The sequence below is a fragment of the Pan paniscus genome, chromosome 3 (genome assembly GCF_029289425.2).
Source record: "Pan paniscus chromosome 3, NHGRI_mPanPan1-v2.0_pri, whole genome shotgun sequence".
In the NCBI taxonomy this organism is placed as follows: domain Eukaryota; kingdom Metazoa; phylum Chordata; class Mammalia; order Primates; family Hominidae; genus Pan; species Pan paniscus.
Window position 1 is genome coordinate 57,404,831 of NC_073252.2, and position 15,373 is coordinate 57,420,203.

Here is a 15,373-nt window from a genome sequence, read left to right on the forward strand (position 1 = left end):
GAACCTAACAGATATTTACAGAAAATTTTACCCAAGAACTGCAGATTATACAAGCGTTTCATCAGCACATGGAACATCCTCCAAGATAGACCATGTAATAGGTCACAAAACAAGTCTCAATACATTTTTAAAAATTGAAATCATATCAAGTATCTTCTCAGACCACAGTAGAATAAAACTAGAAATCAACTACAAAAACAATCCCCTAAACTATACAAATACATGGAAATTAAACAGCCTGCTCTTGAATGATATTTGAGTTTACAATGAAATCAAGATGAAAATTTAAAAATTCTTTGAAATTATCGATAATACAGACAAAAGCTAGCAAAACCTCTGGGATAAAGCAAAAGCAATGCTAAGTGGAAAGTTTATAGTACTAAATGCCTACATCAAAAAGTCTGAAAGATTACAAATTGGCAACCTAAAGCCATACCTCAAGGAACCAGGGAAATAAGAACCAACTAAACCCAAGCTAGCAGAAGAAAAGAAATAACAAAGATCAGAGCAGAACTAAATGAAATTGAAATTTAAAAAATACAAAAGATCAATGAAACAAAAAGCTGGTTCTTTGAAAAAATAAACAAAATTGACAGACCATTAGTTAGATTAACCAAGAAGACAGACAACTCAAATAAGCTCAACTACAAATGAAACTAGAGACACTACAACCAACATCACAGAAATACAAAAGATCATTTAAGACTACTATGAACACTTCTATGCATACAAACTAGAAAACCTAGAGAAAATGAATAAATTCCTGGAAACATACAATCTCCCTAGATTAAATCAGTAAGAAATAGAAACCCTGCACAGACCAGTAACAAGCAGTGAGATTGAATTAGTAATTTTTAAAATGCTAACAAAAGCCCAGGGCCAGACAGATTCACAGCTGAATTCTACCAGACATTTAAAGAATTGTTGTCAATCCTACTGAAACTATTCCAAAAGATTGAGACATAGGGACTCCTCCCTAATTCACTCTATTAAGCCATATCACCCTGATACCAAAACCAGGAAAGGACATAACTAAAAAAGAAAACAAAGACCAATATCCGTCATGAACAGAGATGTAAAAACCCTCAACAAAATACTAGCTAACCAAACCCAACAGCACATCTGTTCCCCATCATCCTGAAGCAGCTGGACTGGTGGAATAGTTCTGTCCCTCCAGAAAACCCTGACTAATACAACATCAAAAAGATAATACACCATGATCATCCCAGGGATGATTTAACATACACAGGTCAATAAATGTGATATATCATGTAAACAGAATTAAAAACAAAAATCATATGATCATCTCAATAGATGTAGAAAAAGCATTCAATAAAACCCAGCATCCTTTTATGATAAAAACCTCCAACAAACTAGTCATAGAAGGGAATTACCTCAAATTAATACAAGCCATATATGACAGACTCACAGCCAACCTCATACTGAATTGGGAAAAGTTGAAAGCATTCCCTTTGAAAATCGGAACAAGACAAATAAAATACCTATGTATATACTTAACCAAGGAAGTGAAAGATCTCTAAAAGGAGAACTACAAAACACTGCTGAAAGAAATCACAGGTGACACAAACAAATGGAAACACATCCCATGCTCATGGATTGGAGAATCAATATTGTGAAAATGAACATACTGCCCAAAGCAATCTATAGATTTAATGTAACTCCTATCAAAATACCAACAACATTTTTCATAGAATTAGCAAAAAACAGTCCTAAAATTCATATGAAATCAAAAAATAGCCCAAATAGCCAAAGAAATCCTAAACAAAAAGAACAAATCTAGAGGCATCACATTACCAAACTTCAAGTTGGACTACAGGGCTACAGTTACCAAAACAGCATGGTACTGGTATAAAAGTAGGTGCATAGACCAATGGAATAGAATAGAGAACCCAAAAATAAAGCCAAATACTTACAATCAATTGATCTTTGATAAAGCATACAAAAACGTAAATTGAGGTAATGATGCCCTGAAGTTCTGGGAAAACTGTAGAAAAAATGAAACTGGGTCCCTATCTCACACCATATACAAAAATCAACTCGAGATGAATCAAAGACTTAAATCTAACACCTGAAACCATAAAAATTCTAGAGGATAACCTTGGAAAAAGTCTTCTGGACATTGTCCTAGATAAAGAATTCATGACTAAAACCTCAAAAACAAAAGCAGTGAAAACAAAAATAAATGGGACCTGATTAAATTTAAAAGCTTCTGCAAAGCAAAAGAAATAATCATCAGAGTATATGGACAACACAGAGAACGGAAAAAATATTTGCAATATATGCGTCTGACAAAGGACCAGTATCCAGAATCTACAAGGAACTCAAATAAATCAGCAAGAAAAAAATTAAATAATCCCATCAAAAAGTGGGCTAATGATATACATAGACATTTTTCAAAAGAAAGTATACAAATGGCCAGCAAACATATTTAAAAATGCTCAACATCAATAATCATCAGGGAAATGCAAATTAAAACCACAATGAAATACGACCTTACTCCTGAAAGAATGGCCATTATTACAAAGTCAAGAAACAATAGATGTTGGCACGGATGTGAGGAAAAGGGAATGCTTATACACTGTTGGTGAGAATGCAAATTAGTACAGCATCTATGGAAAACAGTATGGACATTTTTTAAGGAGCTAAAAGTACATCTACCATTCAATTCAGCAACCCAACTACTGTGTATCTACCCAAAGGAAAATAAGTCATAGATGAAAAAGACACAAGCACATGTATGTTTATTGTGGTCCAATTCACAATTGCAAAGATATGGAACCAACTTAAATGTCCATGTCCTTTGCAGCAACTTGGTTGGAGCTGAAGACCATTATTCTAAGTGAAGTAATTCAGAAATGGAAAATCAAATACCATATGTTCTCACTTACATGTGGGAGCTAAGCTATGAGTATGCAGAGGCATACAGAGTGTTATAATGATATTTGGAGACTCAGAAGTGGGAGGGAAGGAGGGGAGTGTGGGATACAAAAATACATATTGGTACAACATATACCACTTGGGTGACAGGTGCACTAAAATCTCAGAATTCACCAATATTTAACTCATCCGTATAACCAAAAACCACTTGTACCCCAAAACTTATTAAAATGAAAAATATATTTAAGAATTCTATATTATGACAAAGTTCTTTTCTTTATTTTTTGAGACGGAGTCTCACTCTGTCGCCCAGGCCGGAGTGCAGTGGCGCTATCTCGGCTCACTGCAAGCTCCGCCTTCTGGGTTTATGCCATTCTCCTGCCTCAGCCTCCCAAGTAGCTGGGACTACAGGCGCCCGCCACCGCGCCCAGCTAATTTTTTGTATTTTTAGTAGAGACGGGGTTTCACTGTGTTAGCCAGGATGGTCTCAACTTCCTGACCTAGTGATCCACCCGCCTCAGCCTCCCAAAGTGCTGGGATTACAGGCGTGAGCCACCGCGCCCGGCTGACAAAGTTATTTCATATCAATTGACGTTCTTTTATCCAACTTAATGTTTCACTCCCTTAATCTAGAACCCTCAAGATTCAGGTAATTGCGTATTTTCTTTCTAAGATATGACAAGATATGTCAGCCAGATAAAACATCAACTTCTATGTAAACTCTATTTCCTTATCTTAAATTGGACTAGGGATTTCATTCTTGTTACTGGTTCAGTTGCCAGGAGAGGATGTATGCATAGATCTTGAGGGGACACACAGTTTCACGTAAGGCTCCTATCTTATTTAAGACCTATGCACAATATTAAGCAATGGGCCTAGTATCTTCATACAAGATGGAGTTAGTTGTTTCTGCAGGCCTAGCATGGTCATGGAAATTGGGAGGTTAAGGTTCTCAAGGCATCTATCCAGATATCCCCATCCTAAGTCTCAGTGTCCTGATCCTTCCTGATTATGGTTCTGACCTTGACTTGGTGGGCCTGGTAGGGTTGAGAATTCAGCCTTCTCTGAATCTCTGCTACTCTTACAATTAAGTCCTGAGTCAGCTTCTTTACTCTATCTGCCCCTCATCTTCAAGAGATTATGAACTTCTTTAAATGCTTCCAGAATACCCTCTGACTTCTGCATTTTACCTTGAATTTTATCTCCCTGAACCTCTCATTATCTTTTTAACGACTTAATGGTATTCAGTGACAGCCAACTAATTTCATTTCTTATATAACTTTTTCCTCTGTGTTTCTCAAACATCAGAAAGTGAGTCCTCACACCTTAGGTTAGCTATATGATCTAGTCCTGGCTAAGCATGAATGGGGGCTGGGGGTAGGAGAGAACGTTTGATACTCAGAAACACAGAGGTGTCTTTTGGTGCTCTTCCGCTCAGTTTTAACAGTGAATAGTCAAGAACAGCAGCCACAACCTGAGAAAGCGCAAAGTAATGTGGCGTTGCGACACCTCAGGGATAAGGGTGTGGGTCACTCCACCAGCAGAGGTGTCAGCTGCAGGTGAGGGCATCTAAAGTGAGTGGAGAAGGGGGATGATAAACACTAGGTACAGGCTGGAGGTCAATTACAGTCTTGAGGTGCAGCTCCTATACCTGCTAACTCCCTTTTTATATTTCCCCAGGAAATAAGAGCAAACCTGGAGAAGCTGTCCCCAAGTGAGATAAACTTGCTGTAAGAACAAGTAGATCTAAGCAAGGAAAGAATGCTCTTGTAGTGCCAACTGTGGCATTCAGCCCAGACCCCCTCTTCAGGGGCGACATATCTATCCTCATTGGCTGAGAAGTATAGACTACTGACTATTCAGAGACATGTCCCTCACTGGGAAGAACTTTCAGCTGTAGGGAATTGCTGTGTCCAAGGTTAAGTCCCCAGAATGGGGGTGACCTGTAGTCAATGACTGTCTGATGTGCAGACACAAAAGTCCAAGCTCTTTGCCTCAAATGGGGACAATGCTAAAAGGTCATTTCAGCTCCAGAACTCACTGTGGAACTGACCAGCTGAGCCTTGGTTGCAAAAACGTTAAGAGTCTGCTTCTCCTCTGTCCGATCCTGCCTTCTTCACTTTTTCTTGAGAGGACTTCCCAGTTAATTTTTCAAACAAAATTTTTCATCTCGGAACCTGTTTCTAAGGAATTCTAGTTAAGACCGTATTTCATTAAACCAGTGTAGTCAGCTTTCTGTTAACACAACGAGATGCAATCCCCAATGGGGATATACTTTAAGAAAGATTCCTAAGAGATGAGGTCCTTACCGGTACATAGCAAATCACAGGTACCTAAGTCATTCTTATTTAACAAATGGCCTTTTAGTCAAAAGAGTCAAAGCTGTTATTTAAATGGAGGATAATTGATATTGTTACCTCTGTTTTTGAAAAATATGGATAGGAGAAGTTAACTGAAATCTTACCCAAGCAAGTAAATAGGTAAAGTATCAGGACAGAGATACAATCTCTCAAACTTGCCATCAGGTACAGAAAAGAACCAACGACTGCATAGATTTCATATAACCCTGAGCATACACTGGGATAATTATTACTTAATTTTATTGCCTTTTCTTTTCAATTAACTCAAATAAATTTTTTTACATGTATGAATTACTTTCTTCTGTTTTACAAGAGTTTTTTTTTCTAGCCCTAAAGTTGAAAGCATAGATCATTTATTTTAATTCATATGTTGAGACAAATCAGGGTCATAAGTTTTTTGGAAAACAATCACATTTTATCTCAGAGAACACTACATTGACTCTTTCAAAAATAACTGAAACAGGTTATATTGGTAAGTGTTCAGACAAAAAATTTTAAGCCTTTGTGGTTTTTTTTCAATTGTTTTCATGACTTAACCACAATATTATCTCAAAAAATTGTGTTACATTTGCATTTCTGGCTATTTTTTTGCCCTATTTTTATTCCTACTGCAATTTAAGCAGTGCAGCCACTTGAAATACGACTCTCCATTATAAAATGAAATTTTTCCCCAAGTGTTTCAAACTTAAGTTAGTATAAAATAAATATTTCTAGAATTTTTAAAGTTTAAATCTTTGCACAGTAAATCATAGCAGGATTGTCAGTTAAGGACTATATCTCTAACAAGCTTAAAATCTGAAAATAAGATTAACTTTAACTAAGGTTATTTTCATGCATCCATCTAATCATTTTTCAATCTTAGGAGAAATTGTGAAAAGAAAAATACTGAATGTAAAACACTTTAAAAAAATCTTCTAAAGATACTTTTATGTTTGTTAGAAAATCTTCTACAAAGCAATAATTGAATCCAAGATGCTTCTTCTAATGTTTACGAATCCATCTATTTATATTCTCTGCCTCTCTGTTTCTTGTTTTCCTTTTGATTCCAGTTCTTTTCTTTACATTCAATCTTTTCCACCATCAATACATTAATTCTATTAGTTGAAGTCTAGCCCTATCATTTCTATGGTAATGGTAGCCTAAGTGGAGAGAAAAAAGTAAAGAAAGGAAAACAAGGGAATGATGCAAGTGAAGAAAGAGACAGACAAAGATCTCTTGTAGATATAATTACCTATATGTATATTAACTTCATGAATCGTCTCAATTTTCCTTCTTCCATTGAGATCCTTTGTTTCCTCAGTTCAAGACCCAAGAAAATAACAGAATCTGCAATTTGATATTGAATAGGCATAGGATTGAACCCGAATCCTAAAACTTAATAGTGATGTGACCTTGGGCAAGTTTTATTAAGCTCTCTGAAGCTCAGTTTCCTTCGTCATAAATGGAGTGCTTTCCTTGCAGGGCTTTTGTAACTAGACATATGCATATAACGCATTTAGAACAGAGCCTGGCATTCATTCATTTATTCATTCTCACATTTGGCAAATAACAGAATGACCACTCTCTGTGTGGCAGGCATTATGTTAGGTCCTGTGTATTTAGATTTTGGGGAAATAGAAATGGTACATTTTGGTATAAAATAAATGTTAACTGTTAAAAGACTAGAAAGCTTACTTCAGAAAAAAGCTTAATGATTCTATGGGAAAGTAATGGAATGTGAGACTCAGTGAGAGAAGTAAACATGAAATTATTATTTATCCATCTTAAGTATTCATTGTGAAAAAAATAAATGAATGAGGAAAGTAAAAGATTTTTAAGTTATTAATATGTTTTGGGGGAACTTAGATACACTCTCGATGTTAGAAAATATTAAATCTTACAATGAATATTAATTCTGTTTACTTTTAAAGTAAACACTGGGAGAATAAAAGTATAATATTTAGTATTTCCTGTCTGGTAAACAATAGAGAAGATAATCCTTCTACAGAAGAAAGTGGGGGGAGTTAAAAACTTGTGGAAATAGAAATCAGATTAAAATGTTAAAAATAAAAGAACACAGCATATACCTACTGACAATAAATGAAAAAGATCCCAACTCAAATACCTGGTGCTGCAGCAGCATTTGAAAACCTTGACAGAATTTCAGCACTGCCAGTCCTGCGCCTTCACATTATGAAATTGCTGAACCAACTCTGGAGATGCCTGCTCTCAGTCCTATCAGTTACACAATACATACCTTTCTGATTTTGCCCCTGTTAGTTGAATGTTTTTTCTTTATTCACAAACAAAATTATCCTCAACCGAAGTAGCTGAGAAGCGGTGGAAGTTACAGGACAGAGAGTATACTTATGACAGTTTCTGAAACTCCCATTAAAATATGAACTATGTATATTATGTAGAAAAGCTAACTGAAAGGTTTACACAAATTCCCTTAAAATATATTGTGATATATGAGCACGTTCTTATAACACACTCATGCCCACAATTATTTTACCTACTAAATATTGTTTCATTTTGTTGTAGAAAAAAACGGGTTGTTGTCACACGACCTATGAAAACTTAGGCACGCGGACACATCGTAAGGTGAGTAGGGCAGCGTTTATTGGGTGAAAAGGAAAAAAGGAAATAGAAACTCTCAGCAAACAGAGAGAGAGAGTCCTCCTAGCAGGCCCCCACTTTACAGATTGAATCCCAGGCCACCACACAGGATCTGGAGTCCAGGCTCCTCCCCCATGCAAATAGGGTGACTTCCTGAGGCTCCACCAGATCCTTTCAGTGCGCAGGTGGGCATTATTCAGAGAATCAGTGAGGAAAGGGCCGGCTTCATCCAGGACCAGCGGTTGGGTTTTTCAGCCTTCAGGCTGTTTTAGGCTTGAAGGCAGGGTTTTGCGGGGGACCCTTGGCTGTCTCTATCAGTTTGATTGATTTTCATTTAATGAATTTAATGAAATAATTAACACTCTGCATTTCCTTAGTAAAATATGACTGAGTTCTGTCGCCTCCTGAGGGCTTGTGACTTGTAGTCTACTCTCTTAGAAATGTATGTACTACACCTCCACTTATTGAGTTAAAGTTTTGTTTGTTCCTAAACATTTCATGCCGGTTGTATTTATTATTTTAATTGTATAATTTAATTAATTATTCATGCAAATCAATGAAGTATTAATGGGAAACAGAGAGAGATGTTTGTATGAAAATTAAATTAAATGCTTTAGAATGACCCAATAAAGAGGAACAGCTGAAAAAATGATGTCAAATTAGGTGTAGGCAAGATATTTAGGAAAGATTGTAAAACCATGGAAATCTAAAAGGATTTAACATATTTTTTGCTTCACCAGAGTATTTAAATTCCTTCACCTTTAAAAGAAACTGAAACTGGAAATCTTAGTCAGTATTAGGAGTGTGGTTTAGGCAAGAAAGACCAGGTGAAATTCCCATCAGTGATACATTCTCAAGGGAATGGCTTTCATCCTACATCAAAAGATTGGCACTTGCATGCATATTTATTTACTTTATGTTAACATAAAATAAAATGTTTATGATACCTTTAGTTTTTTCATTGTTCCCTAATTGAACTAACTTTTCTGATGAATTAGTTGACTACCAGACCCATTTGCATTGGTTAAAAGCATTTCTATTGTTCTTAATGCATTTATTTTATTTCATAATATTCAAAGTTAATTAATTTTAGTAGGTGAATAAGTCATTTGGGTTTGCTTCTGACCCTCAGGAGTATTTTTGTCTTACCAGTAAACTTTTGATGATTTTTCTGAAGTTGGGATAGAACTCTGACTTCATCCTGAATGTTCTAATAGCCACACTAGGAGATTTTGTGCACCATAAAGCATGGCCAGGTAAGTTTTCCTGTCTTGGCAATTTTAATAATATGCACCATTTCCACATGATTATAACATGTTAGCTATTTCTGAATTCTTCGTGAATTCTAAAGCTTCCTCTGACACGGGTAACTAATTTACTCTCATTTTACCAGCAGTTGACTTGTGATTGGTTACAAGAATGATTGCCACAGGCATCAGTTTTGCTTTGGAACACAATAGCTGGCTTTGCCTATATAAGGATAGGGAAGTCTACCGGAGACAGACTTCCTAAATTACCACTGAATTTCAAAATGTTTGCACAATTTAGAGTGTACATGTGGGTGTTCTTTTTCTGATACAATTCTGTCTTGTCATTTCGTTACAGAGTGAATAGCATCTCAAATATGGGGGGAATCGTTTGAACACCATGTGGCTTATGGCAACCTAGCATATATTTGCAATTCAAAAGGTTAATAGCAAGCATGTGGGTGCCATTTGTTCTGAAAATCAAGGGGCTCAGTTATTAAATACACCCTAATACATACTTAACCAATTAGGGCATTACTAGAAAACCTGACTTCCGGAAGGAGGCTACTTCACAGATTTTACAGCCAAGTATGGGGTGAGGGGATTACCAAATGCTGAAGTGTCAGTTCCAAAGTTTAACTCCTAATTTGCCAGGCTGGGAACAGCTTTATCAAGTTTTTCTCTCCTTCATTTCTCTGTTGATTTAACAGTAGAAAGGGTTTCCATATGGCTCAAATCCAGTCACTGCAGAGAGCTGGAGAGCTACAAAAACTGGCATTTACAACTATTTTCACATTATCTTTTTTTCCTCAAAAATTACCAGATTTTGGCTTCATTTTTGGAACCACATTATACCTGGCATAGTAATGATCCTTATAATCCTCCTCTTTTTGTATGTCTACAAAAGGGGAAGTACTTTCTTTGAAACATTCTCTGGCATCTTGCAGATACTTACAACAATTACTATAAAATTTTTTCTTCTGAAAAAATTCTAAAAAGTTGAAAATACAAACAGATGCTAGGGGTGTATGTCACACTCTGCCAGTACTATAGGACGCTGCTATGGTGGAGTGAATATTGGTTAGAGGTGAGAAATTTAGGAGTTGCAATAGTTATCTAAGACTTAAGGCTATGTGGGCAAATAGCTTCACCAAGTGGCAATAAAATTCCAAATGTTTTAGGTTTACCGATATATAAAAGGATATCATGCTGATGGGTGTGCAAGGGTATACCTGTTACTAAATTGCTAAGATAAAAAGAGTAGTTCCTAACTAAAAGAAGGGATGTAGTCACTTGGTGTAAGGAAGGCAGGCATGATAGGACTTCTCCAATTCCGTTCTCTGGACTGGAGGGAAGGACTAATTTCTGAAGTATCACTTACAAGGTATTTTCTACTTTTTGACCCTGAGCACATGTCAATAATATTAATAATAAATAATATTATTTACCACATTACGTTATAATGGCCTGTAGTCTGCCTAAGGCTCAGGAATATGGAATCTGGAAGCAGACTGCTACTTGTGATGGTTTTCTAGCTCTGGCACCTATAATTGTTCTGTGAGTCGGTTTTCTTAACTGAAATGGGGGAGTAATCGTGTATTTACCTTGCAGGTCGAGGTAAGGATTAAACAAATTATATGTAAGTGCATGGAACAGGCCTGATCTAGACAATGTACTCAGTGCACATCAGTTATCATCTTCATGTGCCTGTTTCTTTCACTAGGACTAGTTTGTTAGGTCCTTCCAGGCAGTTGCCATGCAGTATTTTCCTTTGTGTTCTCAGTAAATTATCTGGGCATTAAAGAGTTTTGTTTTTAATTGAAGAGACCATCTTGTATTGTGGGTTTTCTTTCTGCTTTTGGCATTTGGTGGAGAAGGGGTGCTGTGGTGGGGATCAGTAGGGGAGGAGTGGATCAGAGTGCTATGGCAGAAACAGGCTGACAGCTTGATGCCTACACTGAAAAGTTTTCTGTTTTCTGTCTTCCTCCTCTGCATGCCTGCTGTGCAGCTCAGAAAGAATAAAAGAAGAAAAGGAGAAAGACAGTGGCCTCTGGCTTGAGACTGAATGTGTGGGAACGTGGGCGGTAATGTGAGGAAGAGAATGGGGAGATTTGTTTGCTAAAAATCTATAAAATGAAATTTTAGAAACATTGCGCCTATTGATTTCTAATTTCACCCTAGGGACCAATAATCTTGATGAGATTTCCCAGTAAGTTTGGGGTTAATGAAACCTCGTGGAAATCAGACAAATAAAATCAGAAAGTTACAATTAAATTCCAGGCCTCAGGAACATCTGTTTTACCATTCCTTGTGCTTGAATAGTGTTTACTTTATTTATACTTCTATTATGTCACTGATTATTTTGTACTTGTCTATTGTAATATCTGTCATAACAGATATTATGAGATCATGATTTATTTACCTTTTCACTCCCTGTATCTAGCATGATATCTTTCAAATTGTAGGTAAACAATAAATGTTTGAAGAAGAAAAATAAGAGAAAGAATAGAGAAAGGAAAGAAAAAGAAAGAAGACAGAAAGTCAGGAAAGTAAAAAGGCAGGCAGGAAAGAAGAGAGGGAAGGAAGTAGGGAGGGAGGCAGGGAGGCAGAAAATTCAGGCTCGTGCTTGTTTTTATAGTTGTTGTAAATGATTGCAGAAAAATTCTCTTCTTCAAGAGGCCTAGGAAAGAGTATCGTATACTCTTTCCCAATAATATATTCCAGAGAATAAAGCATTATTTGAATGGACATGTTAGGAAGACCATAGATCTTTATATAATCTAATCTTTACTATGGAAGACCAAGTTTTAGGAATATAAGAAATGAGTTAAGAAGAAGTTTATCTGATTAAATTTGACAGCAAAAATACATTTACAAAGCCATACTCAGTAGTTGGTTAAATGAGAAAAGATAATGTTTTCCAACAAAAATTTTGAATAATGTAATGAAAATGCCATTCCATTATTCATCGAGTCCTTCTAAAGCACAAATATGAACTTTTCACCTACTTTTAATTCCCTCATACATTGTATAAACTAGATCATTACACTTTTGTTAAACCAGAACACCTTTCAAACTTTTTTTAGCCTCTTGAGGTTGATGAATTGTTTATTGTTAAGCAATTTGGTTGCCAGAAGGAGACATTCTAATGAGACTTTGGAAACTAAATATGAAAAGTCTCTTTGAAAAAAATAGTGCACTTGTTGAGAAGTGCTTTGCTCAGATTCAAAGACTGGTTCAGCAGTGTGCCATTTTTTCACATATATTGCTAAGTATCTTAATAACTTCAACTTATAAGGCAGAGCCAGCCAGCAATTTCTAATACTACTGTCACCACTGAAGGAAAAATATCTTTTAAAAGAATTTCGATATTGTTAAATATCTGCTAGAGATAAAGTGGTGACAAGAGAGGAGGCATAATTCTTTCATAAATACGTTAATTCAAGTAAGACGTTCAGATTTGAATGATACAGGAAAATACGTCACTCAATTCTAGTTCCCTTGGATACTAGGACAGAATTCTATATTTTGTGTTGTTTACTTCTAGATTGAGCAAATACGAATGGGCTCAAAAATACATTAGTTAACTCTAAGTATAATGTCTACTTCTTTAGTGATTTTGAATACAAATGCCCACACAATTCCCCTTCCTTTCCTGTTTTAAAAGAGAAACTTGAGGCTTTTCTATCACATGTAACTCCTAGCTATATACTATAATATAGTATTATATTATACTAATTATATACTATAATATAGTAGTATATTATACTAATTATATACTATAATATAGTATTATATTATACTAATTATATACTATAATATAGTATTATACTAATTGTATACTATAATATAGTATTATATTATTAACATGTGACTCCTACCTATATATGTATATATTTTACATATGGCTATTTCAAGCACCTCAGCAGTGCCTGGCAGGAACATAGGCAGCATTCAATAATTGTTTGTTGAGCTGAAATTACTAGTTAGCACTCAAGAAGTGTTATTTGAATGAATGGATGGATCATGACCCACGAGTAATGCCCCTTTTGTTGCCTGTCACAGTTATTCAATATACATTAGCATGAAATATCAGAAGGTCAGTCAGTCTTAGGGTCTATTCATAGAAGTAAAATGTTGCTGTCTTTAAATTCAGTAACTATGCCAATTTCAAGGACCATAAATATATGCTGTATACAGCAAATAGTATTTCATGATTGAAAACCAGAACACATATTTAACCTTTACATCAACTAAGTGTCTGCTTTTCCTAAGCAAAGAGCCATAAACATGTCTTTTCACATTCATTGAAAGAAGAGAAATGTTCATTTATCTTTTTTTATATACTGGAGAAAAGTCTATTTCATTTTCTTGGAATTTAAAGATTGTTCAATTGATTTTCCTCAATCTTTTAAATAAAAAATGGACAGGGATTAAACATGGAGTGTTTTCATTTAACATGATTTTTTTTTTCAGGAGTAACAGCCAACTGTGCCAAAACTATGAGAATAGAAATCATTTTCTCACTGCACTTGTGGGCTTGTGTCTTTGTAGAAGCCTATCTTTTGAGTCCTTTTCTGGGAAGATTTCTTACAGGTGGAATCTTGGCAGCTTTGAGATACATGGGTTAGTAACTGCCTTAGATGGGGTTCAAGTTAAGCCTATCTTGCTGACTTCAATTGTACAGCAAAGGTTGTTCTATGCCATGCTCAGATTATTATTAGCAATATTAGTAACTACTCCACAGATCCCACAGAACACTAAACAGGCTAAGATACACTGCTCAAACTGAATTGGCCAGCACATGCTTTTTGAAAATGCTTTTCATTTATTTTAGTACTTTGGGAAGTATGTGTAGAAACATTCTTACCTCTACTGACCAGTAAATGATTCAAGAAAGTGCCAGCAAAATAATGTTTTTAAAAGAATATTTAATAATGAGAGTGGTGAGATGTTCATCCATGCAGAGGGAATGAGCAGAGTAAAAAAACCAAATATTGAAGTTAGAAAGGGCATTGGAGATAATTTATATGTAGTTCACCTCTCATATAGAGCCTTTGCTTGACCAAACATTAGTCAGGCTCCTGAACCTTCTCGTAGGCCCATCTGTGCATTTCCTTGTAATATCCAGTTTTAACAAGAACCCTTCTTGTTTATAGTTTAGCAAGCTTAGCAAGAACCTTACCCCCATCTTAGAGATATGATCACCTTTGATATCTGATTGGGATCCTCATCCCACGTCCACCCTTAGGTTATCTTCCTGGCCTGTCCTTAGCAAGAAATCCTCTTACGTCAGTTTAGCCAGAATCCTCCTTATTCCTGATGCTTACTTTAAGAATTTTCCACCCACCAACTCCCATCCACCCTGCTCCCTGAATATAAATGGCTATTCACTTGCCCATGCTATATTTGGAGTTGGGCAAAACTCTACCTTTCCCATAGCAATACCCCAATGCCATCATCCCTATACCTGCTTTGGTGGTCCTGAGTAAAATCTGCATTATTATGCTTCAATAAGTATCATTGAATAATTTTTTCTTTAACACTTTTTTCATTTTTTGTTACTAAAATGAGTTCTAGGATGACAAATGACTTGTCAAATGTTGTAATAAACAGAGCTGGGGTTTCAATTCTGAACATCATTTTACTTATCTATAATAGGACACCTTAAATTCACATAATCCTAGGCATCCTGGTATTTTTTATTTATTTTTATTTATTTATTTATTTTTTGAGACAGGGTTTCGCTCTTGTCACCCAGGCTGGAGTGCAGTGGCGCCATCTCAGCTCACTGCAACCTCCGCCTCTCAGGTTCAAGCGATTCCCCTGCCTCAGCCTCCCGAGTAGCTGGGATTATAGGCACCCGCCACCACACCTGGCTAATTTTTTGTATTTTTAGTAGAGACAGGGTTTCACCATGTTTGGTAGGCTGATCTTGAACTCCTGACCTCAGGTGATCTGCCCGCCTTGGCCTCCCAAAATGGTGGGATTACAGATGTGAGCCACCACACACAGTCAGCATCCTGGAATTTTTAAAGAACTACATGAAAGTGAGAGTGCGACATTTAGTCCTGTTATGAAAATGGAGCCTTCAATATTCTAATGCTAGTGGAGAAGGAAAGGAGAAAATGGTGCCATTAAAGCATAGTTTAAGCAAGTGGAAGTAAAAAGTGACTTTAACACATCTAACTTTTAGGACTGATAGTAGGGTATATGATTGAAAGCATGACAGTCAATGAAGAAAAGGCTAAACACAAAATGATGCTACAT

General features: G+C 36.0%; 1 long non-coding RNA gene across 1 annotated transcript in view; it reads right to left on the bottom strand.

Annotated features, from left to right (window-relative positions):
* The window catches only part of LOC117979980 (uncharacterized), a 93,526-nt gene extending 86,849 nt beyond the window's left edge, over window positions 1-6,677 (bottom strand). Inside the window, exon 1 of the long non-coding RNA XR_004671083.3 lies at window positions 6,490-6,677. This is a non-coding gene — a long non-coding RNA (uncharacterized LOC117979980). The remainder of the gene's footprint in view (window positions 1-6,489) is intronic.
* Window positions 6,678-15,373: the final 8,696 nt, after the last annotated feature.